The sequence below is a fragment of the Pseudophryne corroboree genome, chromosome 9, assembly GCF_028390025.1.
Source record: "Pseudophryne corroboree isolate aPseCor3 chromosome 9, aPseCor3.hap2, whole genome shotgun sequence".
NCBI lineage: Eukaryota > Metazoa > Chordata > Amphibia > Anura > Myobatrachidae > Pseudophryne > Pseudophryne corroboree.
In genome coordinates this window covers 142,202,071-142,229,843 of record NC_086452.1, presented here as the reverse complement: position 1 = coordinate 142,229,843, position 27,773 = coordinate 142,202,071, and the positions used below count along the sequence as shown (strand labels likewise).

Below are 27,773 nucleotides of genomic sequence, written 5' to 3'. Positions count from 1 at the left end.
CAAGCGACGACAATGTACGGAAACAGCCAAGCGAGTGCAGGGCGAGCCAAGCGACGACAATGTACGGAAACTGCCGAGCGAGTGCAGGGCGAGCCAAGCGACGACAATGTACGGAAACTGCCGAGCGAGTGCAGGGCGAGCCAAGCGACGACAATGTACGGAAACAGCCGAGCGAGTGCAGGGCGAGCCAAGCGACGACAATGTACGGAAATGGCCGAGCGAAGCACCCGAAGCAGCCAGCAGAGAGGTGGGAAGGACTCTCGGCCAGGAAGCCGGGCTGTGCGCAGTTTGACTGACAGCCGGTTACTCTTGCGAGGGATAAACAAATTCCCCACTGACAACATCCATCAGCGGGAAAGAACTCTCAGGGGCAGCCTCAGCTCAGGGTGTAACAGACCCTCCAACATGAACCATTTCACCAGGTACAAAATGCTTTGCTCCTGGACTTCCCACTTAAATTAAGATGTCAGTCACCTGTGCTGAAATGATGAATTGATGAGAAGGCTGTTTCAACAAAGCTTACTGCAGTTATGCATTATGTGGGAATCCCAGGAGCAGAGTATTTTGTACCTGGTGGACGGGGGTCATGTTGGAGGGTATGGTGTAATGGTGCATACACACAATGAGATATTGGAAAAAGGAAAAAAGTACTGCGCTATAAAACCAGCAGCTCCATTGGATATAAATAGTATAATTAATGTGTATATGGAGCGCTTGATAATGTGTCACTGTCTAATGCTGAAAAAGAAAAACAGGTTTAAATACAGTGGGTTAGTTATAAACTCAAGGTGCCCTGTAATGTTTAAGCTCTTTTTTGAAAATTTTAAAAAGTCCCGATCTCCAGCTTAATGTGGTCCCTCCAGGCACAATAGCAAGGTCCCCGGCAGGTGTACTAGCTGTCCCTATCCTACCTCTGGTCTGTGGATCTCACACTGGTCAGTTCGTTCTCGGCGGCCGGCGTCTCTTCTTCCTAACCGGAAGTTGATGAGGCGCAGCGGAACGTCACTTCCGGGTGACGGGATCTTCGTGTATCGACGCGTTTCATGCACTGCGGCACTTCGTCCAGGATACTGAATGTTGTTAGGGAGATTCCTTTTATCCTCCCTGGTTTCAATAAACTTTATTAAAAACGGCTTTTAAAACCGGAAGTTGTCAACAGGAACTTCCAAAAAATAGGCGACAAGCACCTGCTTCAGCATTAGACTGTGTATGTATGTAATGTAGCTGAAAAAGTATATAGTGTAGCTGAAATGCAAAAATAAATTATGTAGAAGGATGAACTATATTTAAAGGAAGACATTTAAATCAATGTCAATGTTGAGACCATGTGGTTTTAAAGTTCTCAGTTCGTAGATCCACTTCGTCTCAGCTTTTCTTAATTCTGTTGATATATCACCCCCTCACCAGTTTAAATTCACTTTTTGTATGGCCATAAATTTCAGACCATCCGGATTTCTTCCATGTCGTTCCGCATAGTGTTGAGAGACACTGTGTGTATCCAATCCTCTTTTGATATATACATGTTCTGCAATACAGATTTCTCTAACGTCCTAAGTGGATGCTGGGGACTCCGTCAGGACCATGGGGAACAGCGGCTCCGCAGGAGACAGGGCACAAAAATAAAGCTTTAGGATTAGGTGGTGTGTACTGGCTCCTCCCCCTATGACCCTCCTCCAAGCCTCAGTTAGGTTTTTGTGCCCGTCCGAGCAGGGTGCAATCTAGGTGGCTCTCCTAAAGAGCTGCTTAGAAAAAGTTTTTAGGTTTTTTATTTTCAGTGAGTCCTGCTGGCAACAGGCTCACTGCATCGAGGGACTTAGGGGAGAGAATTTCAACTCACCTGCGTGCAGGATGGATTGGATTCTTAGGCTACTGGACACCATTAGCTCCAGAGGGAGTCGGAACACAGGTCTCACCCTGGGGTTCGTCCCGGAGCCGCGCCGCCGACCCCCCTTACAGATGCTGAAGATTGAAGGTCCGGAAACAGGCGGCAGAAGGCTCTTCAGTCTTCATGAAGGTAGCGCACAGCACTGCAGCTGTGCGCCATTGTTGTCACACACTTCACACCAAGCGGTCACGGAGGGTGCAGGGCGCTGCTGGGGGCGCCCTGGGCAGCAATATTTAATACCTTTATGGCAAAAGAATACATCACATATAGCCATTGAGGCTATATGTATGTATTTAACCCATGCCAGTTATCTAAAACTACGGGAGAAAAGCCAGCCGAAATAGGGGGCGGAGCTTATTCTCCTCAGCACACAGCGCCATTTTCCTGCTCAGCTCCGCTGTGAGGAAGGCTCCCAGGACTCTCCCCTGCACTGCAAAAACAGAGAGGGGGGGCATTTTTTTGGCGATATTTTGATATATTTAAGCTGCTATAAAGAACAACACTTATATAAGGTTGTTCCCATATATATTATAGCGCTTGGGTGTGTGCTGGCAAACTCTCCCTCTGTCTCCCCAAAGGGCTAGTGGGGTCCTGTCTTCGATAAGAGCATTCCCTGTGTGTCTGCTGTGTGTCGGTACGTGTGTGTCGACATGTATGAGGACGATGTTGGTGTGGAGGCAGAGCAATTGCCGATAATGGTGATGTCACCCCCCAGGGAGTCGACACCGGAATGGATGGCTTTGTTTATGGAATTACGTGATAATGTCAGCACATTACAAAAATCAGTTGACGACATGAGACGGCCGGCAAACCAGTTAGTACCTGCCCAGGCGTCTCAGACACCGTCAGGGGCTGTAAAGCGCCCTTTACCTCAGTCGGTCGACACACACCCAGACACAGACACTGAATCTAGTGTCGACGGTGATGAAACAAACGTATTTTCAAGTAGGGCCACACGTTATATGATCACGGCAATGAAGGAGGCTTTGCATATCTCTGATACTGCAAGTACCACAAAAAGGGGTATTATGTGGGGGGTGAAAAAACTACCTGTAGTTTTTCCTGAATCAGAGGAATTAAATGATGTATGTGATGAAGCGTGGGTTAACCCAGATAGAAAAATGCTAATTTCAAAAAAGTTATTAGCATTATACCCTTTCCCGCCAGAGGTTAGGGCGCGCTGGGAAACACCCCCTAGGGTGGATAAGGCGCTCACACGCTTATCAAAACAAGTGGCGTTACCGTCTCCTGATACGGCCGCCCTCAGGGATCCAGCTGATAGGAGAATGGAAACTACCCTAAAAAGTATATACACACATACTGGTGTTATACTGCGACCAGCCATCGCCTCAGCCTGGATGTGCAGTGCTGGGGTCGTCTGGTTGGATTCCCTGACTGAAAATATTGATACCCTGGATAGGGACAGTATTTTATTGACTATAGAGCAATTAAAGGATGCTTTCCTTTATATGCGAGATGCTCAGAGAGATATTTGCACTCTGGCATCGAGAGTAAATGCGATGTCCATATCTGCCAGAAGGAGTTTATGGACGCGACAGTGGTCAGGTGATGCGGATTCCAAACGACATATGGAAGTATTGCCGTATAAAGGGGAGGAATTATTTGGCGTCGGTCTATCGGATCTGGTGGCCACGGCAACTGCCGGAAAATCCACCTTTTTACCTCAGACCCCCTCCCAACAGAAAAAGACACCGTCTTTTCAGCCGCAGTCCTTTCGGTCCTATAAGAACAAGCGGACAAAAGGACAGTCATATCTGCCTCGGGGCAGAGGAAGGGGTAAGAGAGGGCAGCAAGCAGCCCCTGCCCAGGAACAGAAGCCCTCCCAGGGTTCTGCAAAGCCCTCAGCATGACGCTGGGGCCTTACAAGCGGACTCAGGAGCGGTGGGGGGTCGACTCAAGAATTTCAGCGCACAGTGGGCTTGCTCACAGGTGGACCCCTGGATTCTGCAGGTAGTATCTCAGGGTTACAGGTTGGAATTTGAGAAGTCTCCCCCTCGCCGGTTCCTAAAGTCTGCTTTGCCAACGTCTCCCTCAGACAGGGCGACGGTATTGGAAGCCATTCACAAGCTGTTTTCTCAGCAGGTGATAGTCAAGGTACCCCTCCTACAACAGGGAAAGGGGTATTACTCCACGCTATTTGTGGTACCGAAGCCGAACGGCTCGGTAAGACCTATTCTAAATCTGAAATCTTTGAACCTGTACATACAAAAATTCAAGTTCAAGATGGAGTCACTCAGAGCAGTGATAGCGAATCTGGAAGAAGGGGACTTTATGGTGTCCCTGGACATAAAGGATGCTTACCTACATGTCCCAATTTGCCCTTCACATCAAGGGTACCTCAGGTTCGTGGTGCAAAACTGTCATTATCAGTTTCAGACGCTGCCGTTTGGATTGTCCACGGCACCTCGGGTCTTTACCAAGGTAATGGCCGAAATGATGATTCTTCTGCGAAGAAGAGGCGTATTAATTATCCCTTACTTGGACGATCTCCTGATAAGGGCAAGGTCCAGAGAACAGCTGGAGGACGGAGTAGCACTAACCCAACTAGTGCTGCAACAACACGGGTGGATTCTGAATTTTCCAAAATCTCAGTTGACCCCGACGACACGTCTGCTGTTCCTGGGAATGATTCTGGACACGGTTCAGAAAAAGGTGTTTCTTCCGGAGGAGAAAGCCAGGGAGTTATCCGAACTTGTCAGGAACCTCCTAAAACCAGGGAAAGTGTCTGTGCATCAATGCACAAGAGTCCTGGGAAAGATGGTGGCTTCTTACGAAGCGATTCCATTCGGCAGATTCCACGCACAAACTTTTCAGTGGGATCTGCTGGACAAATGGTCCGGATCGCATCTGCAGATGCATCAGCGGATAACCTTATCGCCACGGACAAGGGTGTCTCTTCTGTGGTGGTTGCAGAGTGCTCATCTGTTAGAGGGCCGCAGATTCGGCATACAGGACTGGGTCCTGGTGACCACGGATGCCAGTCTGAGAGGCTGGGGAGCGGTCACACAGGGTAGAAACTTCCAGGGAGTATGGTCAAGCCTGGAGATGTCTCTTCACATAAATATACTGGAGCTAAGAGCGATTTACAATGCTCTAAGTCTGGCAAAACCCCTGCTTCAGGGTCAGCCGGTGTTGATCCAGTCGGACAACATCACGGCAGTCGCCCACGTAAACAGACAGGGCGGCACAAGAAGCAGGACAGCAATGGCAGAAGCTGCAAGGATTCTTCGCTGGGCGGAAGATCATGTGATAGCACTGTCAGCAGTATTCATTCCGGGAGTGGACAACTGGGAAGCAGACTTCCTCAGCAGACACGATCTACACCCGGGAGAGTGGGGACTTCATCCAGAAGTCTTCCACATGATTGTGAACCGTTGGGAAAAACCAATGGTGGATATGATGGCGTCCTGCCTCAACAAAAAACTGGACAGGTATTGCGCCAGGTCAAGAGACCCTCAGGCAATAGCTGTGGACGCTCTGGTAACACCGTGGGTGTTCCAGTCAGTGTATGTGTTCCCTCCTCTGCCTCTCATACCAAAGGTACTGAGAATTATACGGCAAAAGGGAGTAAGAACGATACTAGTGGCTCCAGATTGGCCAAGAAGAACTTGGTACCCGGAACTTCAAGAGATGCTCACGGAGGATCCGTGGCCTCTACCTCTAAGACCGGACCTGCTTCAGCAGGGACCGTGTCTATTCCAAGACTTACCGCGGCTGCGTTTGACGGCATGGCGGTTGAACGCCGAATTCTAAGGGAAAAAGGCATTCCGGAAGAGGTCATTCCTACACTGGTAAAAGCCAGGAAGGAGGTGACTGCACAACATTATCACCGCATTTGGAGAAAATATGTTGCGTGGTGTGAGGCCAGGAAGGCCCCCACGGAGGAATTTCAACTGGGTCGATTCCTACATTTCCTGCAAACAGGATTGTCTATGGGCCTCAAATTGGGGTCCATTAAGGTTCAAATTTCGGCCCTGTCGATTTTCTTCCAGAAAGAATTGGCTTCAGTTCCTGAAGTCCAGACTTTTGTAAAAGGAGTACTACATATACAGCCCCCGGTTGTGCCCCCAGTGGCACCGTGGGATCTTAATGTAGTCTTGGATTTTCTCAAATCCCATTGGTTTGAGCCGCTCAAATCGGTGGAGTTGAAGTATCTTACATGGAAAGTAACCATGCTACTGGCCCTGGCTTCAGCCAGGAGAGTATCAGAATTGGCGGCTTTATAATATAAGAGCCCATATCTGATTTTCCATACGGACAGGGCAGAACTGCGGACACGTCCTCATTTTCTGCCTAAGGTGGTGTCAGCGTTTCACCTGAACCAGCCTATTGTGGTGCCTGCGGCTACTAACGATTTGGAGGATTCCAAGTTGTTGGACGTGGTCCGGGCATTGAAAATATATATTTCAAGAACGGCGGGAGTCAGAAAGTCTGACTCACTGTTTATATTGTATGCACCCAACAAGATGGGTGCTCCTGCTTCTAAGCAGACGATTGCTCGTTGGATTTGTAGCACAATTCAACTTGCACATTCTGTGGCAGGCTTGCCACAACCTAAATCTGTCAAGGCCCATTCCACAAGGAAAGTGGGCTCATCCTGGGCGGCTGCCCGGGGGGTCTCGGCATTACAACTCTGCCGAGCTGCTACTTGGTCAGGGGCAAACACATTTGCAAAATTCTACAAATTTGATACCCTGGCTGAGGAGGACCTTGAGTTCTCTCATTCGGTGCTGCAGAGTCATCCGCACTCTCCCGCCCGTTTGGGAGCTTTGGTATAATCCCCATAGTCCTGACGGAGTCCCCAGCATCCACTTAGGACGTTAGAGAAAATAAGAATTTACTTACCGATAATTCTATTTCTCGTAGTCCGTAGTGGATGCTGGGCGCCCATCCCAAGTGCGGATTGTCTGCAATACTTGTACATAGTTATTGTTACAAACAAATTCGGGTTGTTATTGTTGTGAGCCGTCTGTTCAGAGGCTCCTACGTTTGTCATACTGTTAACTGGGTTCAGATCACAAGTTATACGGTGTGATTGGTGTGGCTGGTATGAGTCTTACCCGGGATTCAATATCCTTCCTTATTGTGTACGCTCGTCCGCGCACAGTATCCTAACTGAGGCTTGGAGGAGGGTCATAGGGGGAGGAGCCAGTACACACCACCTAATCCTAAAGCTTTATTTTTGTGCCCTGTCTCCTGCGGAGCTGCTGTTCCCCATGGTCCTGACGGAGTCCCCAGCATCCACTACGGACTACGAGAAATAGAATTATCGGTAAGTAAATTCTTATTTTTGAGTTTTCTTTTAGTCTGTCCTATATACTGTTGTCCACATGGGCATTCCAATAGGTATATGACACCCTCTGTTGCGCACGATATCTGTTGTTTGATGGAGTAATTTTCTTTGGTGTGGTTTGATGTGAAGGATGTTATTGGTTGAGTTATTCTTCTTCCTGATTTTTTGCATCCCAGGCATGTTAAGCATGCATGGAATCCATTGTTTCCCTTTATCTTCTGATGATTCTCCATTGGAAGGAAGCTATGTGTCAGTTCTTGTTTCAGATTCCTTGCCCTCCTATAGATCACTTTCGGAGTTTGCGGTATTATAGTTTTGAGATTTTCATCAAGCATTATTATGTGCCAATTTCTCTTGATGATATCTTCAATCTCCTTGTGGTGTGAATTATATTGGGTGATGAAGGAGGTTTGGATGTTGTTGTTCTCTGTTTTCTTTTCTTTATATTGCAACATCATTTTTCGATCCAGATGTAATACTTTATCGACTTCCGTTTGGATTTGTTCTTCTTTGTAGCCTTTCCTTAGAATTTTTTTCTTCATCTCTATACTCTGTATTTCATACATTTCTTTGTGCGTACAGTTCCTCCTGATTCTTCGTAGTTGGCCCCTGTTTTTCAGCCATTGGTTATGGTGATTACTGCTGTATGGAAGAAAGTTATTCGAATCCACTTCTTTTATATGTGTTTTTGTGCTGAGTCTTTCTTTATCTACATAAATTTCTAGATCTAGAAAGATAGCCTTCTCTCTGCTGGTGGTTGTGGTAAATTCTAGACCAATATTGTTCGAGTTCATGTATATCTTGAATTCTTCAAGTTCTTCCTGTGGTCCTGCCCAGATAAATATCAGGTCATCAATGTACCTGTGCCAGCATAGTATATGTTTCAGGAATTTGTTATTCTGCCAAATGTGATGGTCCTCCCAGTATGCAACGAAAAGATTCGCATACGCTGGTGCAAAGGACGTCCCCATCGCAGTCCCTTTAACTTGTAGGAAGAAGTCCCCTCCATACCAAAAATAGTTGTTATAAAGTATGAACTCTATTTGCTCAATGATGAAATTGATCTGTCTGCTGGGGATGTTGGATTGTGTAGTCAGGTAATGTCTGGTATATTCGCATCCCAATCTGTGTTGGATGCATGTATACAAGGACTTCACATCGCTTGTGCAAATAAAATATGACTCCTCCCATTTGAGTTCTTCTAAGATTTATAAAATGTGTAGTGTGTCTTTCAAGTAGCTTTTTTGTTTCTGTGCTAACGGCTGTAGGTAGTGATCTATGTAATGTGAAAGATTCGCGGTAAGGGATCCAATTCCTGAAATTATCGGACGGCCCGGAGGTTCCTTAATATCATTGTGGATTTTGGGAAGGTGGTAGAAGGTCGGTATTTTCGGGTTCTTTGTGCAAATGTAGTCATACTCTTTTTTCGTGACTATTCCCATTTCCAATCCCTCATCCATTTGTCTTACCAGCTGTTTCTGAAATTCTTTTGTCGGGTCCGTGAGTAATTTCTTATAGGTCGATGTATCCGATAGTAATTTTCTAGCTTCTCCATCATACTGAGATTTATCTAAGATGACGAGGCCTAAAGCAAGATAAAAGTATTGTTATAAAACCCGCGGACAAAGGCGGAGGCCTCGTCATCTTAGATAAATCTCAGTATGATGGAGAAGCTCGAAAATTACTATCGGATACATCGACCTATAAGAAATTACTCACGGACCCGACAAAAGAATTTCAGAAACAGCTGGTTAGACAAATGGATGAGGGATTGGAAATGGGAATAGTCACGAAAAAAGAGTATGACTACATTTGCACAAAGAACCCGAAAATACCGACCTTCTACCACCTTCCCAAAATCCACAAGGATATTAAGGAACCTCCGGGCCGTCCGATAATTTCAGGAATTGGATCCCTTACCGCGAATCTTTCACATTACATAGATCACTACCTACTGCCGTTAGCACAGAAACAAAAAAGCTACTTGAAAGACACACTACACATTTTACAAATCTTAGAAGAACTCAAATGGGAGGAGTCATATTTTATTTGCACAAGCGATGTGAAGTCCTTGTATACATGCATCCAACACAGATTGGGATGCGAATATACCAGACATTACCTGACTACACAATCCAACATCCCCAGCAGACAGATCAATTTCATTATTGAGCAAATAGAGTTCATACTTTATAACAACTATTTTTGGTATGGAGGGGACTTCTTCCTACAAGTAAAAGGGACTGCGATGGGGACGTCCTTTGCACCAGCGTATGCGAATCTTTTCGTTGCATACTGGGAGGACCATCACATTTGGCAGAAAAACAAATTCCTGAAACATATACTATGCTGGCACAGGTACATTGATGACCTGATATTTATCTGGGCAGGACCACAGGAAGAACTTGAAGAATTCAAGATATACATGAACTCGAACAATATTGGTCTAGAATTTACCACAACCACCAGCAGAGAGAAGGCTATCTTTCTAGATCTAGAAATTTATGTAGATAAAGAAAGACTCAGCACAAAAACACATATAAAAGAAGTGGATTCGAATAACTTTCTTCCATACAGCAGTAATCACCATAACCAATGGCTGAAAAACATCCCAGGGGGCCAACTACGAAGAATCAGGAGGAACTGTACGCACAAAGAAATGTATGAAATACAGAGTATAGAGATGAAGAAAAAAATTCTAAGGAAAGGCTACAAAGAAGAACAAATCCAAACGGAAGTCGATAAAGTATTACATCTGGATCGAAAAATGATGTTGCAATATAAAGAAAAGAAAACAGAGAACAACAACATCCAAACCTCCTTCATCACCCAATATAATTCACACCACAAGGAGATTGAAGATATCATCAAGAGAAATTGGCACATACTAATGCTTGATGAAAATCTCAAAACTATAATACCGCAAACTCCGAAAGTGATCTATAGGAGGGCAAGGAATCTGAAACAAGAACTGACACATAGCTTCCTTCCAATGGAGAATCATCAGAAGATAAAGGGAAACAATGGATTCCATGCATGCTTAACATGCCTGGGATGCAAAAAATCAGGAAGAAGAATAACTCAACCAATAACATCCTTCACATCAAACCACACCAAAGAAAATTACTCCATCAAACAACAGATATCGTGCGCAACAGAGGGTGTCATATACCTATTGGAATGCCCATGTGGACAACAGTATATAGGACAGACCAAAAGAAAACTCAAAATCCGTATAGCAGAACATGTATATAATATCAAAAGAGGATTGGATACACACAGTGTCTCTCAACACTATGCGGAACGACATGGAAGAAATCCGGATGGTCTGAAATTTATGGCCATACAAAAAGTGAATTTAAACTGGCGAGGGGGTGATATATCAACAGAATTAAGAAAAGCTGAGACGAAGTGGATCTACGAACTGAGAACTTTAAAACAACATGGTCTCAACATTGACATTGATTTAAATGTCTTCCTTTAAATATAGTTCATCCTTCTACATATTCTATTTTTGCATTTCAGCTACACTATATACTTTTTCAGCTACATTACATACATACACAGTCTAATGCTGAAGCAGGTGCTTGCCGCCTATTTTTTGGAAGTTCCTGTTGACAACTTCCGGTTTTAAAAGGCGTTTTTAATAAAGTTTATTGAAACCAGGGAGGATAAAAGGAATCTCCCTAACAACATTCAGTATCCTGGACGAAGTGCCGCAGTGCATGAAACGCGTCGATGCACGAAGATCCCGTCACCGCGTCACCCGGAAGTGACGTTCCGCGGCGCCTCATCAACTTCCGGTTAGGAAGAAGAGACGCCGGCCGCCGAGAACGAACTGACCAGTGTGACATCCACATACCAGAGGACCCAGAGGTAGGATAGGGACAGCTAGTACACCTGCCGGGGACCTTGCTATTGTGCCTGGAGGGACCACATTAAGCTGGAGATCGGGACTTTTTAAAATTTTCAAAAAAGAGCTTAAACATTACAGGGCACCTTGAGTTTATAACTAACCCACTGTGTTTAAACCTGTTTTTCTTTTTCAGCATTAGACAGTGACACATTATCAAGCGCTCCATATACACATTAATTATACAATGAGATATTGACTAGTGTTGACGTTGCAATTTCCTTTGAACTCCCCAGAACCACTGAATTTGCCTATCTTTACTTGCAATTTTTACTTAACTAGAAACTAGATTGCACACAATATAGTCAAAATTGCCTTGCCTGCACAGTCTATTTTTTCTTGCGATACCGTCCCCACAAGAGCACACATCGGTATTGCAAGCTGTGTACACACGGTGCGTATGTGCTAACTTTTCTTACGATTTTGACTATATAGTCAAAATCTCAAGCACACATAGCACCGTGTGTATGCACCTTAAGCTAGTGTCCACCCAGCATGCTAAATGGCCTGCCCAGTGAAAAAAAAAAGGTTGGGAAGCAGTGTTCTAGTTATTGTGTTGTGCTCATCACTTATGATAATGTAACATGCATGTGTAATATATGTTTTTAGGTGCAGCATATACATTGCAAATGTTTGTGGTTCGATTGTGCAAACAATACAATTTTTTTTTGTGTTGACACCAAATAAAAATGTCTGCACATTTCCACATTAACTATAGTGAACATTGCATATTACAAAAAAAAAAAAACATACAGTTTTGAAATCAAACTACCTAAAATTATATAAAAAAATAATTTGTCCTTATTATGTCCTTTTAGAAAGGGAGGCATGGGAAGAGACGTCTGGACAACATCTGGGCCGGCCACTTCTGGTGCGTAAATCACAGTGGGGAGTAGTAGAAGCAATAGAACTGGCAGGAATGGTGGTGGTAGATGATTGTGATGTTATTTTTACTGGTATACAGATGGAGCCACGCTAATCATGGCTCCATCTGTGCCGGGGCGCGCCTATCGGAGGGTCTGGGAAGCGCATGCGTGTGAGACACGCACGCCCCATTCACTGCAATGAAAGCATTGCAGTGAATGGGGCTATGCGCCTCTGGGAGTGCATGTTTGCGATGGAGCCACATTAGATGAGCGCAGCTCCTCTGTAAGTGCTCCTATTTTGAAGTTAGTGATAACACACTACGTGATTCATCGCGCCCTACGGGCGCTCTTCACACCGTTGTAAGGGGCTACGCCCCCTTAACCCTTGCACACCCTTGTGGCGTGCAATATTTGTATTATATGGAGTATTACCTACAATCATAATTGTGTGAGTGGTTAAATATTGCACGGACAAAGGGCGTGCGATGGTTAAGGGGTCGTAGCCCCTTGCAACGGCGTGAATAGTGCATGCAGCGCCTGATGAATCACCTAGTAGGTGCTGTGGTTGGGGGGGTGGCTGGTGCGGGGGAGAGGCGGATGGGGGAGGTGGTCCGGGGGTGCCGCGGATGGGGGAGGGGCGGTAGCGGGGGTGCCGCGGGTGGGAGAGGGGCAGTTGCGGGGGTGCCGCGGGTGGGGGAGGGGATGGTCCGGTGGTGCCGCGGGTGTTGGAGGGGCAGGTGGGGGTCCGGAGCCACTACTGGGGTGCCACAGGTGGGGGATGGGCAAATGTGGGTGTGCCGCGGGTGGGGGAGGGGGGTGGTGGTGTGGGAGGGGGGATCAGAGTCACCTCGGGTGGTGGAGGGGGGGTGTTGGCTTGCCACAGATGGGGCCCGGAGGTACAGCGAGTGGGGGAGGGGTGGGTAATGCTTCTCCTGCTTCTCCTCCTGGAAGCTGCTGTCCTCCCTTTGGCAGTGGCTCTCCCAGAGACTCGCACAGCAGCCAAGCAGCCAGTCACTGCACAGCACTCTCACCTTTTACATTGATTCAGCGAGTCAGTCAGTTCTGCCAGCCAGTCACTTTTGTTAGCGCCGGTTTCCTAACGCACCGCATTACAGGGAAGAAGACGCACTGAATAAACTTCAGTTCCCAGCAGGCCTTAGCGCCGAAATGCTTATTTAGTGCGTCTACTTTCCTGTAATGCGGCACTTTGGGACACCGGCGCTAACAATAGTGACTGGCTGGCAGAACTGACTGACTCGTTGAAGCAATGTAAAAGGTGAGAGTGCAGTGCACAGCACTGTCACCTTTTACATTGATTCAGCGTCCAAACATTACCCTCCACGATATCCGTTACATTAGCCATTCCGGGGATTCCCAGGCCAGCAGCCCAGATGCTGTGTTGCAGAGTCAGGGCCTCTGGGGATCTGGGCACAGCTGTGGCGGTTAGGCACTTCTGTGACATCACGCGCAGAGGAGGCTCCGGGGTTCAGAGAGTATGCGGCGCAGGGAGGGCTAGGAAAACCTTCAGCTGCGCCGCTTTCATACACATGTATGCCGGTGGCCGCAGCAGCTTTTGTTCCACCTGCACCACGGCTAGGGAGTGGGAATTGTTGATGCCAGAGGGGACTGGCGGACTGGCAGCAGGACATAGGAGGTTGCAGTAAAAGGTTTTTTTTTCTCCTATCTACAGCGCAGAGACTTGCTGCAGATGCAGTGGCATACCCTCCAACTGTACCTTTTTGGCAGGTACAATATCTTTTTTTTTTAGTGTCTGTACTGATTTTTGGCTCTCCAAACTTCCATTGAAAGTATAGGAATAGGGGCGTGGCCACGCCACTTCACCTGTGGCCACGCGCCCTTTTCGAATTTGTAGTGATTTTTATGTGTAAGTTGTTGGAGGGTATGTTGCTGCAGATGCATTGGGCCTATTTTGGGGTGTGGACCTGGAGCTGGAGCTCCATCAGCCCCATTGTTAATCCTGCTCTGGGAACACACAGCAGCCAAAGGGCAGAGCCTCCCATTGGATGTAACCTGTGTGGGAGGGCGTTTCTCGCCCAATCAGCTGTGGACTGGGTGGCATAGACCTGCTGCTAACCCAATGAGAGCTCCTAGCCACGCCCAGCGTTATACACACAGTCACTCTGGGCTATTATATAGGAGATTATTATTTTCCTTTATTTTAAAAGGTTTGTGCTTCAACAGCTGTAGCTATTTTGCTTAGGCTAACATTTTGCCGTGTTTGAGTGTCAATGTAATGTATTTGTGTTTGTTGAGTCAATTTAAAGATGGTTCATACTGCAGCAGGTCTTTTCTACAAGCCTTGAAGAAAAGACCTCCTATGTCTCAAAATGCATAGGCGTATTCCACCTGTGTCACCCAGAAGACCACACATCAGGATCTACTCATTACTATGCTATTTGTCTTTAGTTCTGTAAAAACTATTTTATTAATCTTCTTTTCTCTGACGTCCTAGTGGATGCTGGGAACTCCGTAAGGACCATGGGGAATAGACGGGCTCCGCAGGAGACTGGGCACTCTAAAAGAAAGATTAGGTACTATCTGGTGTGCACTGGCTCCTCCCACTATGACCCTCCTCCAGACCTCAGTTAGATTTCTGTGCCCGGCTGAGCTGGATGCACACTAGGGGCTCTCCTGAGCTCCTAGAAAGAAAGTTTATTTTAGGTTTTTTATTTTACAGTGAGACCTGCTGGCAACAGGCTCACTGCATCGAGGGACTAAGGGGAGAAGAAGCGAACCTACCTGCTTGCAGCTAGCTTGGGCTTCTTAGGCTACTGGACACCATTAGCTCCAGAGGGATCGACCGCATGGAACTGGCCTTGGTGTTCGTTCCCGGAGCCGCGCCGCCGTCCCCCTTACAGAGCCAGTAGCAAGAAGAGGTCCGGAAAATCGGCGGCAGAAGACTCCGGTCTTCACCAAGGTAGCGCACAGCACTGCAGCTGTGCGCCATTGCTCCTCATGTACACCTCATACTCCGGTCACTGAGGGTGCAGGGCGCTGGGGGGGGGGGCGCCCTGAGGGCAATATATGACACCTTGGCTGGCAAATCTACATCATATATAGTCCTAGAGGCTATATAGATGTAAAATTACCCCTGCCAGTATTCCAGAAAAAGCGGGAGAAAGTCAGTTGAAAAAGGGGCGGGGCTTCTCCCTCAGCACACTGGAGCCATTTTCTCTTCACAGTGCAGCTGGAAGACAGCTCCCCAGGCTCTCCCCTGTAGTTTTCAGGCTCAAAGGGTTAAAAAGAGAGGGGGGGCACAAAATTTAGGCGCAATATTGTATATACAAGCAGCTATTGGGAAAAATTCACTCAATATAGTGTTAATCCCAAAATTATATAGCGCTCTGGTGTGTGCTGGCATACTCTCTCTCTGTCTCCCCAAAGGGCTGTGTGGGGTCCTGTCCTCAGTCAGAGCATTCCCTGTGTGTGTGTGCGGTGTGTCGGTACGGCTGTGTCGACACGTTTGATGAGGCTTATGTTATTGCAGAGTAGATGCCGATAAATGTGATGTCGCCCCTGTGGGGCCGACACCAGAGTGGATGGATAGGTGGAAGGTATAAACCGACAGTGTCAACTCCTTACATAAAAGGCTGGATGACGTAACAGCTGTGGGACAGCCGGCTTCTCAGCCCGCGCCTGCCCAGGCGTCTCAAAGGCCATCAGGGGCTCAAAAAACGCCCGTTACCTCAGATGGCAGACACAGATGTCGACACGGAGTCTGACTCCAGTGTCGACGAGGTTGAGACATATACACAATCCACTAGGAACATCCGTTACATGTTCCCGGCAATAAAAAATGTGTTACACATTTCTGACATTAACCCAAGTACCATTAAAAAAGGGTTTTATGTTTGGGGAGAAAAAGCAGGCAGTGTTTTGTTCCCCCATCAAATGAGTGAATGAAGTGTGAAAAAGCGTGGGTTCCCCCGATAAGAAACTGGTAATTTCTAAAAAGTTACTGATGGCGTACCCTTTCCCGCCAGAGGATAAGTTACGCTGGGAGATATCCCCTAGGGTGGATAAGGCGCTCACACGTTTGTCAAAAAAGGTGGCACTGCCGTCTTAGGATACGGCCACTTTGAAGGTACCTGCTGATTAAAAGCAGGAGGCTATCCTGAAGTCTGTATTTACACACTCAGGTACTAGACTGAGACCTGCAGATAGTGCTGCTGCAGCGTGGTCTGTAACCCTGTCAAACAGGGATACTATTTTGCGAACATAAGACGTCGTCTTATATATGAGGGATGCACAGAGGGATATTTTGCCGGCTGGCATCCAGAATTAATGCAATGTCCATTCTGTCAGGAGGGTATTAGAGACCCGACACTGGACAGGTGATGCTGACTTTAAAAGGCACATAGAGCCTTATAAGGGTGAGGAATTGTTTGGGGATGGTCTCTGGGACCTCGTATCCACAGCAACAGCTGGAGAAAAAAAAAAAAAATTTACCTCAGGTTTCCTCACAGCCTAAGAAAGCACTGTATTATCAGGTACAGTCCTTTCGGCTTCAGAAAAGCAAGCGGGTCAAAGGCGCTTCCTTTCTGCACAGAGACGAGGGAAGAGGGAAAAAGCTGCACCAGTCAGCCAGTTCCCAGAATCAAAATTCTTCCCCCGCTTCCTCTGAGTCCACCGCATGACGCGGGGGCTCCACAGGCGTAGCCAGGTACGGTGGGGGGCCGCCTCAAAAATTTCAGCGATCAGTGGGCTCGCTCACAGGTGGATCCCTGGATCCTTCAAGTAGTATCTCAGGGGTACAAGCTGGAATTCGAGGCGTCTCCCCCCCGCCGTTTCCTCAAATCTGCCTTGCCGACAACTCCCTCAGGCAGGGAGGCTGTGCTAGAGGCAATTCACAAGCTGTATTCCCAGCAGGTGATAGTCAAGGTGCCCCTACTTCAACAAGGAATGGGTTACTATTCCACACTGTTTGTGGTACCGAAACCGGACGGTTCGGTGAGACCCATTTTAAATTTGAAATCCTTGAACACATACATAAAAAAATTCAAGTTCAAGATGGAATCGCTCAGGGCGGTTATTGCAAGCCTGGAGGAGGGGGATTACATGATATCCCTGGACATCAAGGAGGCTTACCTACATGTCCCCATTTACCATCCTCACCAGGAGTACCTCAGATTTGTGGTACAGGATTGCCATTACCAATTCCAAACACTGCCGTTTGGACTGTCCACGGCACCGGGGGTCTTTACCAAGGTAATGGCAGAAATGATGATACTCCTTCGAAAAAAGGGAGTTTTAATTATCCCGTACTTGGACGATCTCCTTATAAAGGCGAGGTCCAAGGAGCAGTTGTTGGTCGGAGTAGCACTATCTCGGGAAGTGCTACAACAGCACGGATGGATTCTATACATTCCAAAGTCACAGCTGGTTCCTACCACACGCCTACTGTTCCTGGGGATGGTTCTGGACACAGAACAGAAAAAAGTGTTTCTCCCGCAGGAGAAAGCCAAGGAGCTGTCATCTCTAGTCAGAGACCTCCTGAAACCAAAACAGGTATCGGTGCATCACTGCACACGAGTCCTGGGAAAAATGGTAGCTTCTTACGAAGCAAAATTCCGGTTCCATGCAAGAACCTTTCAGTGGGACCTCTTGGAGGTCGGGATCGCATCTTCAGATGCATCGGCTGATAACCCTGTCTCCAAGGACCAGGGTATCTCTACTGTGGTGGCTGCAGAGTGCTCATCTTCAAGAGGGCCGCAGATTCGGCATACAGGACTGGGTCCTGGTAACCACGGATGCCAGCCTTCGAGGCTGGGGGGCAGTCACACAGGGAAGAAATTTCCAAGGACTTTGGTCAAGTCAGGAGTCGTCCCTACACATAAATATTCTGGAACTGAGGGCCATTTACAATGCCCTAAGTCTGGCAAGGCCTCTGCTTCAAAACTAGCCGGTACTGATCCAATCAGACAACATCACGGCAGTCGCCCATGTAAACCGACAGGGCGGCACAAGAAGCAGGATGGCGATGGCAGAAGCCACAAGGATTCTCCGATGGGCGGAAAATCACGTCTTAGCACTGTCAGCAGTGTTAATTCCGGGAGTGGACAACTGGGAAGCAGACTTCCTCAGCAGACACGACCTACACCCGGGAGAGTGGGGACTTCATCCAGAAGTCTTCCAACTGTTGGTAAACCGTTGGGAAAGGCCACAGGTGGACATGATGGCGTCCCGCCTAAACAAAAAACTAGATATTGCGCCAGCTCAAGGGACCCTCAGGCAATAGCTGTGGACGCTCTAGTGACACCGTGGGTGTACCAGTCGGTTTATGTATTCCCTCCTCTGCCTCTCATACCAAAGGTACTGAGAATAATAAGAAAACGAGGAGTAAGAACGATACTCGTGGTTCCGTATGGGCCAAGAAGAGCTTGGTACCCAGAACTTCAAGAAATGATATCAGAGGACCCATGGCCTCTACCGCTCAGACAGGATCTGCTACAGCAGGGGCCCTGTCTGTTCCAAGACTTACCGTGGCTGCGTTTGACGGCATGGCAGTTGAATTCCGGATCCTAAAGGAAAAGGGCATTCCGGAAGAAGTCATTCCTACGCTGATAAAAGCCAGGAAAGAAGTAACCGCAAACCATTATCACCGTATTTGGCGAAAATATGTTGCGTGGTGTGAGGCCAGGAAGGCCCCTACAGAGGAATTTCAGCTGGGTCGTTTTCTGCACTTCCTACAGTCAGGGGTGACTATGGGCCTAAAATTGGGTTCCATTAAGGTCCAGATTTCGGCTCTGTCGATTTTCTTCCAGAAAGAACTGGCTTCACTGCCTGGAGTTCAGACATTTGTAAAGGGAGTGCTACATATTCAGCCCCCTTTTGTGCCTCCTGTGGCACCTTGGGATCTCAACGTGGTGTTGAGTTTCTTAAAATCACATTGGTTTGAGCCACTTAAAACTGTGGATTTGAAATATCTCACGTGGAAAGTGGTCATGTTATTGGCCTTGGCTTCGGCCAGGCGTGTGTCAGAATTGGCGGCTTTGTCATGTAAAAGCCCTTATCTGATTTTCCATATGGATAGGGCAGAATTGAGGACTCGTCCCCAGTTTCTCCCTAAGGTGGTATCAGCTTTTCACTTGAACCAACCTATTGTAGTGCCTGCGGCTACTAGGGACTTGGAAGATTCCAAGTTACTGGACGTAGTCAGGGCCTTAAAAATTTATATTTCCAGGACGGCTAGAGTCAGGAAAACTGACTCGCTGTTTATCCTGTAGGCACCCAACAAAATAGGTGCTCCTGCTTCTAAGCAGAATATTGCTCGCTGAATTTGTAGCACAATTCAGCTGGAGCATTCTGCGGCTGGATTGCCGCATCCTAAATCAGTAAAAGCCCATTCCACGAGGAAAGTGGGCTCATCTTGGGCGGCTGCCCGAGGGGTCTCGGCTTTACAATTTTGCCGAGCTGCAACTTGGTCAGGGGCAAACACGTTTGCTAAATTCTACAAAATTGATAACCTGGCTGAGGAGGACCTTGAGTTCTCTCATTCGGTGCTGCAGAGTCATCCGCACTCTCCCGCCCGTTTGGGAGCTTTGGTATAATCCCCATGGTCCTTACGGAGTTCCCAGCATCCACTAGGACGTCAGAGAAAATAAGATTTTACTCACCGGTAAATCTATTTCTCGTAGTCCGTAGTGGATGCTGGGCGCCCATCCCAAGTGCGGATTGTCTGCAATACTTGTATGTAGTTATTGCCTAACTAAGGGTTATTGTTGAGCCATCTGTTGAGAGGCTCAGTTATATTTCATACTGTTAACTGGGTGTAGTATCACGAGTTATACGGTGTGATTGGTGTGGCTGGTATGAGTCTTACCCGGGATTCAAAATCCTTCCTTATTGTGTCAGCTCTTCCGGGCACAGTATCCTAACTGAGGTCTGGAGGAGGGTCATAGTGGGAGGAGCCAGTGCACACCAGATAGTACCTAATCTTTCTTTTAGAGTGCCCAGTCTCCTGCGGAGCCCGTCTATTCCCCATGGTCCTTACGGAGTTCCCAGCATCCACTACGGACTACGAGAAATAGATTTACCGGTGAGTAAAATCTTATTTTTTTAAATAAAATAAATACAAAATGTTTTTTGCTATAATTTGTTACCGCTGTGAACATTAATTCTTCACGACCACCCTGGGTACCCTGGGTAGCACCATTCATATGACACACCCACACACACTTAGCCAATCACTGCTGATTGGGTAGCCTGATGGCTTTTTAATTTACTGTATATTCCATCAAAAGGATGCACTCACCAGCAACATCATCTTGGACCTCACAAGAAGTTCTATAAAGTGTTAAATTTCTTATCCGAAAAAGCTCCTCTTTTGGTGCAGATATGCAGAGAAGCAATAGATAAATACACGGTTGAGTCACATTATTATGACCAGCTAATAGCCAGAGTAACTGCCGTGTGCAGTACAGACAGCAGCTAGACAGTTTTAGACACACTTCTGGTAGCCCCCAGGTTAATTTTGACGGTGAACTGCTTCACTGTTGCGTGTCGTTCGGCCCTCATGCACCTTCGTAGCCATGGTTCACCTCTCACATCAGTGGCACGTGGTGCTCCACAGCTTCCTCGTCGGTTATTCGCAGTGGTGCCATTTGTCCAGTCACGATACACCTTCACCACTACAGCACGCAAACAGTTCACAAAACTGCACTGTTTCAGAAATACTGCCACCCTTGGCCTGAAAGATTATAATCATCCCTTTTTGCAACTCTGATAAATTTCCCCTTTCTCTGACGTCCTTAGTGGATGCTGGGACTCCGTAAGGACCATGGGGAATAGCGGCTCCGCAGGAGACTGGGCACAACTAAAGAAAGCTTTAGGACTACCTGGTGTGCACTAGCTCCTCCCACTATGACCCTCCTCCAGACCTCAGTTAGAATCTTGTGCCCGGCTGAGCTGGATGCACACTAGGGACTCTCCTGAGCTCCTAGAAAGAAAGTATATTTTAGGTTTTTTATTTTACAGTGAGATCTGCTGGCAACAGACTCACTGCAGCGAGGGACTAAGGGGAGAAGAAGCGAACCTACCTAACTGGTGGTAGTTTGGGCTTCTTAGGCTACTGGACACCATTAGCTCCAGAGGGATCGACCGCAGGACCCGACCTTGGTGTTCGTTCCCGGAGCCGCGCCGCCGGCCCCCTTACAGAGCCAGAAGCAAGAAGTGTTCCGGAAAATCGGCGGCAGAAGACTTCTGTCTTCAACAAGGTAGCGCACAGCACTGCAGCTGTGCGCCATTGCTCCTCATGTACACCTCACACTCCGGTCACTGATAAGTGCAGGGCGCTGGGGGGGGGGGGGGCGCCCTGAGGGCAATATAATACACCTTGGCTGGCAAATCATCACAATATATAGTCCCAGGGCTATATATGTGATACAAGAAATATAATGAAAGCGCTGTCCAAAATTTAAAGAGTATTTTTATTAAAAATTAATTTCTAAAATGCTGAATACATCCACATTATTACTGTCTAAAAGGTATCCAATAAATCAATCAATAATCATATATATTTTGGGGACTCCCTCTTTGTCCCCGTACCACTACAAGATAATATAACTGTGCACAGTGGATACAATTTTAATAAAATCTTATCATCTCATTAGAACAACCAATATTCTATAGCCTAGACATAAATGTTCCTCTCTGTTACCATCAATATATATATAAAATGACTGAAAATCCTTTCTAATATTCCTAGATTCAATGAACCACAGTCCCAGTTGTAATTAATAGATCTGAGATAGTAGGTAATTTATAGGATCCCTCAACCGGGAATTACTATCATTCTGAACGTTCAATGTCTCTGGATTTTCACTAGTGTGTTATTTGGGATCACCAATAATTGCTAATCAGTGAATGCTTTACAGTATACAGTATGTTTATATAGGGATACATAAAAAGAGGATATCCCTTTCTTCTCCCTGTATTTTGCAACTATATAATTGCATTTAAATGCTAGATGGAGGATAATAACCAGGTTATATTTATTTTAGAGTAGATGTCCATTGCTCTAGTCTGTATGTACAAAAGGTCAGAAAAAACATCAGGACAACCAGAATTGGAGTCGTTTAAATTTGCATATACTTCTGTGTATGGATAAATGATGGTTTGTGTGTGTCGGTTATTCTTTCTCAAAAAAGATCTATTAAATAATCACTGTGATCATGTGTTTTTAATTGTATATTGATTGTGGTTGAATATGTTCTTAGATTGAAATTAAAGGGTTAAAATAAACTAATGAGGTACTGAGTGATTGGTACACCTGGTAGATAAAAGTAGTAGATGGGAAAGGGAGTGTATTCTTCTGAGGAAACAGCCGGGGTAATCGGGCTGAGAAACGCGTCAAGAGTTGCTCCCGAGCATTGTGGATAAAAGTTTAAAAAGCGGCACAGGAGTATCCAGCAAGGGCTTCTAATTCTGCCAACCCAAGTAGATGTGACACGGTGAGCCCGGCCTAGAATACAGCTACCCGTCCTGAGGTCTGCAGTGAATGCTGACAGCGCGACCTGGACAGGGGAAGGCGGGCCATTATACTTTGGACGGCAAAGGAAAGTTCCAACGAGAGGCACAGCCGTAAGAAATACCCTGCCGGACATTGCGAGGTGATTGCTGACTCACCAACGGCGGAGAGACGGTGCAGTGCGCTTGGAATAGAACTATATGCCCTTCGAGAGACACAGCCGCAATTACATGGTGAGATACAACCAGTATATTTTGAATACAGCCTGATAAAGACTACACCGATTAATGCTATCACTAAAAGGGGATTAGATCACTCATCTATATCTAAAGACACGGGGACGCCCGTGAAAGAATATCAGATAAACATTTTGAATATCCCCGGTAAAGCATTCACTGATTAGCAATTATTGGTGATCCCAAATAACACACTAGTGAAAATCCAGAGACATTGAACGTTCAGAATGATAGTAATTCCCGGTTGAGGGAATAAATTACCTACTATCTCAGATCTATTAATTACAACTGGGACTGTGGTTCATTGAATCTAGGAATATTAGAAAGGATTTTCAGTCATTTTATATATATATTGATGGTAACAGAGAGGAACATTTATGTCTAGGCTATAGAATATTGGTTGTTCTAATGAGATGATAAGATTTTATTAAAATTGTATCCACTGTGCACAGTTATATTATCTAGAAGTGGTACGGGGACAAAGAGGGAGTCCCCAAAATATATATGATTATTGATTGATTTATTGGATACCTTTTAGACAGTAATAATGTGGATGTATTCAGCATTTTAGAAATAAATTTTTAATAAAAATACTCTTTAAATTTTGGACAGCGCTTTCATTATATTTCTTGTTTCTAGTGTTATAAAATTTTGGGATCCAACACCCCATACTTGAGAGCAGCAGTCCATCTTTTGGAGTAACCGATTTTTTAGGGATCAAGGAGTTCGATTAACCGACACACACTAGTCAGTATAGCGCTTTCTCAGATTTTTTCTTAGGCTATATATGTGATAAATTACCCCTGCCAGATTCCATGAAAAAGCGGGAGAAAAGTCAGCCGAAAAAGGGGCGGGGCTATCTCCCTCAGCACACTGGCGCCATTTTATCTTCACAGTGCAGCTGGAAGATAGCTCCCCAGACTCTCCCCTGTAGTTTTCAGGCTCAAAGGGTTAAAAAGAGAGGGGGGGCACTAAATTTAGGCGAAATATGTGTATACAAGCAGCTATTGGGGGAAAAATCACTCAGTTATAGTGTTAATCCCTGCATTATATAGCGCTCTGGTGTGTGCTGGCATACTCTCTCTCTGTCTCCCCAAAGGACTTTGTGGGGTCCTGTCCTCAGTCAAAGCATTCCCTGTGTGTGTGCGGTGTGTCGGTACGGCTGTGTTGACATGTTGGATGAGGAAGGTTACGTGGAGGCGGAGCAGAGGCCGATAAATGGGATGTCGCCCCCTGTGGGGCCGACACCAGAGTGGATGGATAGGTGGAAGGTATTAACCGACAATGTCAACTCCTTACATAAAAGGCTGGATGACGTAACAGCTGTGGGACAGCCGGCTTCTCAGCCCGCGCCTGCCCAGGCGTCTCAAAGGCCATCAGGGGCTCACAAAACGCCCGTTACCTCAGATGGCAGACACAGATGTCGACACAGAGTCTGACTCCAGTGTCGACGAGGTTGAGATATATACTCAATCCACTAGGAACATCCGTTACATGATCTCCGATGGGCGGAAAATCATGTGTTAGCACTGTCAGCAGTGTTCATTCCCGGAGTGGACAACTGAGAAGCAGACTTTCTCAGCAGGCATGACCGCCACCCGGGAGAGTGGGGACTTCATCCAGAAGTCTTCCAAATGATTGTACACCGTTGGGAAAGGCCACAGGTGGACATGATGGCGTCCCGCCTCAACAAAAAGCTACAAAGATATTGCGCCAGGTCAAGGGACCCTCAGGCGATAGCTGTGGACGCTCTGGTAACACTGTGGGTGTACCAGTCGGTGTATGTGTTCCCTTCTCTGCCTCTCTTACCCAGGGTAATGAGAATAAGAAGAAGGAGAGGAGTACGAACTATACTCATTGTTCCGGATTGGCCAAGAAGAGCTTGGTACCCAGAACTCCAAGAAATGATCTCAGAGGACCCATGGCCTCTGCCGCTCAGACAGGACCTGCTGCAGCTGGGGGCCTGTCTGTTCCAAGACATGCCGCGGCTGCGTTTGACGGCATGGCGGTTGAACGCCGGATCCTGAAGGAAAAGGGCATTCCGGAGGAAGTTATCCCTACGCTAATTAAAGCTAGGAAAGAAGTGAACGCAAACCATTATCACCGCATATGGCGGAAATATGTTGCATGCTGTGAGGCCAGGAAGGCCCCAAAGGAGGAATTTCAGCTAGGTCGATTTCTGCACTTCCTACTGTCAGAGGTGACTATGGGCCTAAAATTGGGTTCCATTAAGGTCCAGATTTCGGCTCTATCGATTTTCCTCCAAAATAGAACTGGCTTCACTGCCTGAAGTTCAGACTTTTGTTAAGGGAGTGCTGCATAGTCAGCCCCCGTTTGTGCCTCCAGTGGCACCGTGGGATCTCAACGTGGTGTTGGATTTCCTGAAGTCGCATTGGGTTGAGCCACTTAAATCCGTGGAGCTAAAATACCTCACGTGGAAAGTGGTCATGCTGTTGGCCTTGGCTTCGGCCAGGCGTGTATCAGAATTAGCGGCTTTATCATGCAAAAGCCCTTATCTACATTTTTTATATGGATGGGGCAGAATTGAGTACTCGTTCCCAATTCCTTCCTAAGGTGGTATCGGTTTTTCATGTGAACCAACCTATTGTGGTGCCTGCGGCTACTTGGGACTTGGAGGATTCCAAGTTACTGGACGTAGTCAGGGCCCTGAAAAGTATATGTTTCCAGGACGGCTGGAGTCAGGAAAACTGACTCGCTATTTATCCTGTATGCACCCAACAAGCTGGGTGCTCCTGCTTCTAAGCAGACTATTGCTCGCTGGATCTGTAGCACGATTCAACTTGCACATTCTGCGGCTGGACTGCCGCACCCTAAATCTGTAAAAGCCCATTCCACGAGGAAAGTGGGTTCTTCTTGGGCGGCTGCCCGAGGGGTCTCGGCTTTACAAATTTGCAGAGCTGTTACTTGGTCGGGTTCAAACACTTTTTGCAAGAGTCTACAAGTTTGATACCCTGGCTGAGGAGGACCTAGAGTTTGCTCATTCGGTGCTGCAGAGTCATCCGCACTCTCCCGCCCGTTTGGGAGCTTTGGTATAATCCCCATGGTCCTTACGGAGTCCCAGCATCCACTTAGGACGTCAGAGAAAATAAGATTTTACTCACCGGTAAATCTATTTCTCGTAGTCCGTAGTGGATGCTGGGCGCCCATCCCAAGTGCGGATTGTCTGCAATACTTGTATATAGTTATTGCCTATCTAAAGGGTTATTGTTGAGCCATCTGTTGAGAGGCTCAGTTATATTTCATACTGTTAACTGGGTATAGTATCACGAGTTATACGGTGTGATTGGTGTGGCTGGTATGAGTCTTACCCGGGATTCAAAATTCTTCCTTATTGTGTCAGCTCTTCCGGGCACAGTATCCTAACTGAGGTCTGGAGGAGGGTCATAGTGGGAGGAGCCAGTGCACACCAGGTAGTCCTAAAGCTTTCTTTAGTTGTGCCCAGTCTCCTGCGGAGCCGCTATTCCCCATGGTCCTTACGGAGTCCCAGCATCCACTATGGACTACGAGAAATAGATTTACCGGTGAGTAAAATCTTATTTTTACCCATGACAGTAACAAGTCATATGTGTGCAGATGGCCTATCACACTCCTTGTATACCCACCAAGCCAGCGCACGACACATGACGTACTTCATGGGCTACGTGCTGCTGACGCCAATTGTATGAGGTGGTCATAATAATGTGACTCGACCATGTATATAGTATGCTCTGTACTGTACACTGAATTATTAATGATTAAAAAAATAATTACCTTATGTGTACTGACGAACAGCAGTAAATTCCACAGCGAATAAAAACTCACGGGTATATTTACTACAGTGCGGGTTTTCAGAAGTGGAGATGTTGCCCATGGATTATAGCTACTATCTTCTAGAAGGTGCTAGATAAATCTTAAGTAGAATATGATTGGTTGCTATGGGCAACATCACTTTCCGAAAACCTCGCTCTCCTTAGGGCTCCTCGTTTGAGGTAAAAAGATAAAGATTTTCACACAACACTTAAGGTCACTGGGAGAGCTGTCGGTACCCTTTAAAGAGCAGATAAGCAGTTGCTGAAGGTATCCGTTTGGCAGGTCAACAGTCACTAGGTCGACATTGACATGGTCAACCTGGACAAATGGTCGATGTGGCTTTTTTTTTTTTTTTAAATAGATTTTTTCATACTTTACCATCCATGTGGACTACAATTGGGAATAGTAACTTTCGCTCGACATGCAATGGGACGCGGTACACTAATTGGGGTTCCTGGTCATGTTACTGAAAAAAATGACACCAAAAACAGTTCAAAAAGCAATGTCGACCTTTTCATGTGTCGACATGCAATGCCGACTATTTTCATGTGTCGACTGTTGTTCCATGTCGACCATGTCAATGTCGACCAATAGTGATTGACCTAATTACTGTCGACCTTAACATGGTCGACCGTACCATGTTATACGGCTGGATAGCCATCGGCTGGTAGTGCTTACATAGAAGTGCTGACATAAAAGTGTTATTATAAAAATAGCGTTATACCTGCGTTAAGTTATATCATCAGCTGTTGTCGATTGTGAACTTTGTGAACCAACTCCTCATCACTCTTTGTGCTCAACAGGTATGATTCGTGGAACTACACATCCCAGCAAGTTGTACTGCATTTGCTGATTATGTCAAATGAATATCATGATTGAATAGTCTAGGTATGATTCGTGGAACTACACATCCCAGCAAGTTGTACTGCATTTGCTGATTATGTCAAATGAATATCATGATTGAATAGTCTAGGTATATTGAAAAAGCGAGGTTTTTTTTTTTGTATGTTTTTCTCTTTGTAAAGATATAGTTGGCTGCCTTATTGGTATGTAATGTCTGTTTTTCTAAGCTAATTTATGGCCTTAGCTTAAAGGGGGATTGTATTGGGTGGAGTTTGCAATCATTGCATTCACATGGATATTGTTCCTATTTGAAGTCTAGTATACGGCTGGATAGCCATCAGCTGGTAGTGCTTCCATAGAAGTGCTGGCATAAAAGTGTTATTATAAAAATAGCGTTATACCTGCGTTAAGTTATAT

General features: G+C 46.4%; 1 long non-coding RNA gene across 1 annotated transcript; it reads left to right on the top strand.

Annotated features, from left to right (window-relative positions):
• The first annotated feature begins 4 nt into the window (after window positions 1-4).
• Window positions 5-27,435, top strand: LOC134957731 (uncharacterized). Its single transcript, XR_010186723.1, has 3 exons — window positions 5-247; window positions 11,931-11,983; window positions 27,317-27,435. It is a non-coding gene; the product is annotated as an uncharacterized LOC134957731 (long non-coding RNA).
• The last annotated feature ends 338 nt before the right edge of the window (window positions 27,436-27,773 follow it).